Source organism: Sinocyclocheilus anshuiensis, unplaced genomic scaffold (assembly GCF_001515605.1).
Source record: "Sinocyclocheilus anshuiensis isolate Anshui unplaced genomic scaffold, SAMN03320099.WGS_v1.1 scaffold209, whole genome shotgun sequence".
In the NCBI taxonomy this organism is placed as follows: Eukaryota; Metazoa; Chordata; class Actinopteri; order Cypriniformes; family Cyprinidae; genus Sinocyclocheilus; species Sinocyclocheilus anshuiensis.
Window position 1 is genome coordinate 1567075 of NW_015540880.1, and position 6994 is coordinate 1574068.

Here is a 6994-nt window from a genome sequence, read left to right on the forward strand (position 1 = left end):
TATATATATAGAGAATATCAGGGTTATATCATATATACCATGGTTATTAACATTAACTAAAACTAAAACCATGTTTGGTAATTAAAATAACGTAAATGTCCACTGAAATAAAATAAAACTTATTTTGAACTTCTTTTATTTCAGCTTATTGTGCCAAGGCTCATTTTCAATTAGTTTAGCTTGAACTGAAATGTAAATATAATAAATAAAATAAAAATGAATAAAAACTGTAGAATAATAACTAGAATAATGAGAAAAACACACAACGTTACTAAAACTATAATAAAAATACAAATGGGAAATATAAAAATAAAAAATTCAATAATTTATTATTGCATATTTATAATAATTTATTCTTTAAAATATAAAAAAACTATAATAATATATCACTGATACTTAAATAACAAATACTTAAGATTTGCATTTATACATTTTATATATATTTTTTAATAATAATAATACAATATTTACTATATTTAATAACAATATTATAGATTTAATAAAAAATAGACAAATATATTAATTTATTAAAAAAAGTAAATACATAAATGAAATAAGTAAATACACTTATATTTAGTATATTTACATACATAAGGGAAGTTGATTTCACCATTTGAATGTGAGGACTGTTTGAGCTGAGTGTGTGACATAAATAACTGGAAAAACAGAAACATATCTAAATGAAAAATACCTAAATGTGATTGAGAAATCTGACTGAAACAAAAATCACTACAGAACCATTGTTTCCTCCATCTTATACTCTCTCTTTCTTCTTAGACTTACAGTTAGGTTCTTCCAACCTTGATTCTCCATCCTTCCCTCCCTTCCATTTCTCTTGTTCATTACTTTGACCTAATTCTCTTTATTTAATCTTCTCTCCCTCCCAGTTCGGACAACAATCAACCCGACTAATTGCCTCGATCCATGCAGTCTTGCTGTCCCGAGTACAGTCAATACAAAACAAACCCCCGCCTGATGCAATCAATACTTTCATTACTGTCGCAATATTTTTCTTACAGTATTTGTGGCTCCTAAAAAGTTAATCTCACACCTACTGACAGCAAATTAATATTCATCATCTGGATTATCATAAATTAAACTATAGGCAAATATTTACTCAACAGGAAGAAGAGGAGTACGAAACTGTTTCACAATGATGACATGCAGTAAAACATAGCGTGACCCAATAAAAACTTGCATTCAAAGTTCCCATTCCCAAGGCCGGGAATAGAAAGCTATTCGACACTGATTTTAGAAATACTTCCCTTTTTCTGATTCCATTTCGGTCACCCAGTTGCCTTTGAATCTAATTTCATTCGCCGTTTTTAAACTTCTGCAAACAACAACAGTGTTTGTTATTCGATATCAGCATTTTTAGGCATTGCAATTACTTTTAAGCACTGAAATAAAGATGGGGAGGATGAATGTAAGATGATTAAGTGGTAATAGCAACACTGATCGTCAAGTTCCAAGGATTATAGAGCGGCATTATTGCATGTGCCATCTGCTTGTGTGATCATTAGTGCATAATTGAACGCGTCATCATGCAAATAACTTATGGATATAAACAGATCAGAAATATCTGAAAAGAGTCAAACTTGGATTTGACAAGACCTTAAAAGAGAAGTATGTCTTTAAAAGTACATCACTTTTCTGTATGTGAAGATCATAAACATGTTTATGTATTAAAATATTTTTTTTCCCATTGTTGTTCTCTCCATCCCTTGTGGTCTTTTTAACCCCCTTTGCCACCAACCCGCACTGTTGGACAGTCCCATTCTATTTATAAGCTGACTGGCTTACACAGCCTAAGATTGTCAGGTTACCTGTCTCTTTAGCTCATTAGTCTATGTGCATGGCATTATGGGAGATGTGTCTGTCTGAAGTCTTTCATAATGGTCCATCTGCCAGCCTAGTCCACTTTCTAGGCTTCCTCTCAACTGTCACAAACAGCAAAATAAAAAAATTATTTATTTCTTCTACTTTTATTTCTACTTTATTTCTACTTATGTACATTAAAAGACCAAATAAAAAATGCCCAATAGATTCATATTTAAATAAGTAAATGTATGTGTATTTAAAAAAAAAATACTTAAATAAAAATATTGATACAATTAATATATTTAGATAAATATTTATAAATATAGAAAATATTTATAGAAAATATTTATAAAAATGTAGGAAAACAATTATTGTAATTAATTTGTATTATAATTAAAATAAATATATTTCGATAAATAAATAAATAAAATATATATATGATTTATAAGTCTGTCCTGTTTTGTTGCCATTAAATTCCCCTCACTACAAATTCCTGTCTAATTCTACTATTCATACAAGATGAAATAAACAACAAAATAAATACCAAACATATAAATAAATAAACACATATGTATTTAAATGATTAATTATTAAAATAAAAAAAAGATTTAAATAAAATTATTGAAATAAATATATTTAGATAAATGAAAAATAATCTTAATACATTTTAAAACCTAATCTCTAATATAATATTCAGTGAGGACATTACTTTTGGTTTCCTCTTACTTCCTCTGAGCTTTAAAATAAATGGACCGATTTTTCAAAATGCATCCGTCATACTAAACTTCATGAATGAGGTCCTCAAACCACTTTTTTACAGAAACGAAAGTTATACACGTGTATGTGAAATTGAATTGAGTAGCTTCAGGTTGCGATAGAATTTGGCTTGGTTAATAATGAGGCCAATCTTTTACTCTCTCTTCCTCATCTGCCCTAATAGCTCACAATTAGCAGATGAGAAACGGTCCGTGTTAAGAAGCTCTTCCCAATACGCCGTCTCCCACCGGACGCCTTTCCCAGTTACCAAGATTAGGTGGATTTTTCTTCTTTTCTCTGACTCAATTAATTAGCCCATCTTAGCAGTTACATGGTTCAACAACAACAAACATTGCGCTATGCACTCCTTGTGCACGTTTGCCGTCGCAGCACATCCCCTAGGTTTAGTTGCATGTTTTGGTGGTTTACTTTATAAAGCCTTAAACAGATTTCACACTGAAACACACTCACCCACTCTTTTATCTACAAAGACAGCAAGTCTCTTGAAAAGTGTGAGAACGGAATATATAGTGCCAGACAAAGAACTTAAGAACAATTTTTGTTATCTTTCATGATAACTTTCCTGACTAATTTCCTAAACATACTGAAAGTGCTGAGTTGTTTGACTGTAGGTGTGCAGATTGACAGAGTGATTTATCATTACGTGGGAGTGGTGAACTATTATAGAACAGGTGACTGGTCTGAGTCATTAGCAGACTGCATGACATGTGCTTTCCACTGTTTCTAAAATTGATAGATGACTTCATTTCCTGCAAGGTGAAAGGTAGGGTGAATTGTGTTACCACTGCCTGTGGAGGCAACATTATAAGTTACCACATATGCTCCTGGTACTCCTGACACTTCTAAAAGGAAGGCATCTTAAAGGGGTAGTTCACCCAAAAATGAAAAGTCTCTCATCATTTACTCACTCACAAGTTTTCCAAATCTGTATGAATTTCTTTCTTCTGCTGAACACGAAAAAAGATATTTTGGTAACACTTTAGAATAGGGAACACATGTTCACAATTAATTAAGAGTTTCCCTTCAATAAACTCCTAATTTGCTGCTTATTAATAGTTAAGTTTAGGTATGGGGTAGGATTAAGGGATCTAAAATATGGTCATGTAGAATAAGACATTAATATGTGTGTTATAAGTACTAATAAACAGCCAATATGCTAGTAATATGAATGCTAATTAGCAACTAGTTAATAGTGAGAATTGGTCCTTAAAATAAAGTGTTACTGATATTTTGAAGAATGTGGATCACCAAACAGTTTTTAGTCCCCATTGATTTCCATGGTATTTTCCCTCCATACAAGTTTACTCAGACTTGAGGGTGAGTAAATGATGACAGAATTTTCCTTTTTGGGTGAACTGATTTGCTGCCTCCCAAATTATCTAGTTTGGCCATATTCTAAGGCAGAACTGCATATATCCTTGTGGAGAAGCAAATTCAAAAATGAATTGCGAAGAGCTCAGTGCAAAATTAAATCCAAGATTGCAGGTGAGAGAGATGTTGATTATAAATAAACGATGGGTAGGTATAAAAATAGTTAAGTGTTATTAAATATCGTTATAATATTTATATGTGCTATTTAGTTATGTAATGTGGCAATTAGCTTAGCAACATGCTACCATCAAACTCTAAATCAGTTGTGAGTGAAGTCTATTTGCGTGGCATGAGCAGTTGTAGAGTGTTCCAAATCTATCACTTATAAGGTTTCGCAATGGTCAGGATGCTGTCACATTTACCATTGTTCTGCGAATATTGCAGGTGAAATGCAATTATTTCTGTAGGAATTCACAGGAAACTGGAATTTTGCATGAGGGCGAAAGATTTCCCAGCACAGATTTCACTTGTTCAACTTGTGCTAGGTGTGGAAGTGACCTCTGTGTGAGCTGTGCTTCATATCGATTCACTATTAACAGAGCTAATGTTTATGTGCTTTTTTTTGGAAATGTTTCTATGTGTTTGTAAACCTCAGAGTATCATGACCAGATGTATGTCTTTTAGTGAAGAACGGTGTTTGGGGTGACACATTACTTCCTGGGCTGCCCAGAAAGAATGAAGGCCATGAAGGGGAAACCACAGAGTTGTTTTGCCTCACTGCAACATCAGTTGAGAGAAACTGTCCTGACTGACACGCAGGAGGAAATGTATGCAAAATATTTCTGTCAATACTAAACAACGCAAATACAGGAAGTCTCAACTCAAACCAAGTGCTCTTTTATTGAACTGCTCTGTTTTAATATTTTTTTAATATAATATTAATATAATATTAAGAAAGTTTACAGTTGAATATTATAAAATATACTTAAATTTGAATTGAAATGGAAATTTACCCCATTTTCTAAATGCATATTCTTGATGTTATTATGAATGATTCAGCCATATGTAAATTATTATTTTTTTTGACCTTGTAATTTTTAATCAAAACTTTGCTTTCTGACATACTTCTCTCTGGTGATTTATGCCAGACTTCCCCAATCAGTTCTTACGCATAAATCCCGCCCCCTTCTTTCAATCAACATTCAGATGTGCCTCCATCCAATCAACAACCGATGGATAAAAGCAAGCCCTCACCCTACATTTTTATTTCTTTTTGATAATCCATTTTACTCAGATGTGCGTCACATAACGGAAGAAAAGATCTGTCGCTACTTCCGTTACATTGTGACTTTAAAGACACTGGTTTTACTGGCTTTCCCCCACTTTCTAGATCTACATTGTTTCCAAAAGGTCTTAATCAAGAAATAGATTGCTTTATTGATATGGGTTGTTTTTTTCTCTCTCCTTTGAAAGCCACTCCCTCTATTAGAGGCACACACCTGTTGCCTATTGTATATGTTCTCTTAAAATACTCATTTTTGGCTTAGAAACAGTTCATGTCTGATGAGGCCTTGCATTTGTCTGAAACATTATTGTTTTAGAGAGAGAAAAAAGTCAAGTTTATGTTTGTAGAGTAAGTGTTATACTTTTTTCTAGGATTTGAAATTTGGTTGAACACATGCTTTTTAATATTTGGTTCAAAATGACCGAAAGTAAACAAACCGTTTTAGCTTCTGTATAACTTTTAAATAAATGAGCCATGTTCACAAATAAGAGCAAATCTGGCAAAAAAAAAAAAGGAAATGTTTTGCTATGTGGTAAACTTTAACTTTGCTAAAAATAGTAACCGACACTAATACTAAGAACTCAAATGTGTCTAAAATATTTTATATTAATAATATTTAGTACCTTAGCGGGCAACAATACCAGAAACTACAAAAGCATCAAGGGCCTGTGGCTGTAGTGGTTAAGTTGTACTGCATGTGCCGAGGCCTTGGCCCCAATAGTCTGGTCCATAATCCAGCCCCAGCCACTGTAATATAGCTAACACATACATTAATCTAACATTATTCTATGACTACAGATTAAACCAATTCTGTATCAATGCACAAGTTACTTGACATTCTAGAGTTAGGCTATTGATCTCCTCATGCTTGTCATAATCTTGCTCTTTTTCCATAAAGAATTATCAAACAGTCTAGTTCAGAATTATGCTCTATAAAATAAACATATGGTAGTGGTCATGCAAGGATGAATATTACTACCTTGTCTGTGTATGAGAAATATGAGTATATTGTGCAATTCCTGTTTTTGGTGGTTGATGAGTTCCAGACAAGTAATTTAAGAGCAAGAACAGGTTGACACACAAACCACTGATCTACCGTAGGTTACTCAGTTTGGGACTCTCCAGGACTGGTTTCAACCCCAGAGACATTTGGAAAGCAACAGAGTTGGTGATACATGTTCGTGTTTCAAATCTCACTCCCTGTCTGGTGCCTTCAGATTCTTCCCATACTAAAGTAACAAAATCAATCCCCGCTGCACCCACTCGTTTCAGAATTGAGCTTCCCATCAGTGCAGCTATGGGCAGTATGGGATTCCCCCTTGAATCATATTCCTTTGCAAGCAGAGCGTTAATTTCTTTGTCTCTGACACTTTGACCCTCAGCTTCCATATGATTTTTGGCCTGAAGATTGGTTACAGCTTGTCTTCTTGTTTGCCTTCAGCATATGTTTTGCTGTTTTGCAACAGGTTAGCAAGAAGTCAAGGCAGTTAACCATTTAAAGGAATAATTTTGGGTTCAATACAAGTTCAATCAACAGAATTTGTGGCATAACATTGATTACTGTAAAAAAAAATGTCCTTGTTTTCAGTAAGGTAAGGCACTTATACAATGGAAGTGAATGAGGGATTTAAAATGAAGGATTTAAAAGCACAAATGTGACCCTGGGCCACAAAACCAGTCATAAGGGTCAATTTTTTGAAATTGAGATTTATACATCATCTGAAAGCTGAGTAAATAAGCTTTCGATCGATGTATGGTTTGTTAGGATAGGACAATATTTGGCTGATATACAATTATTTG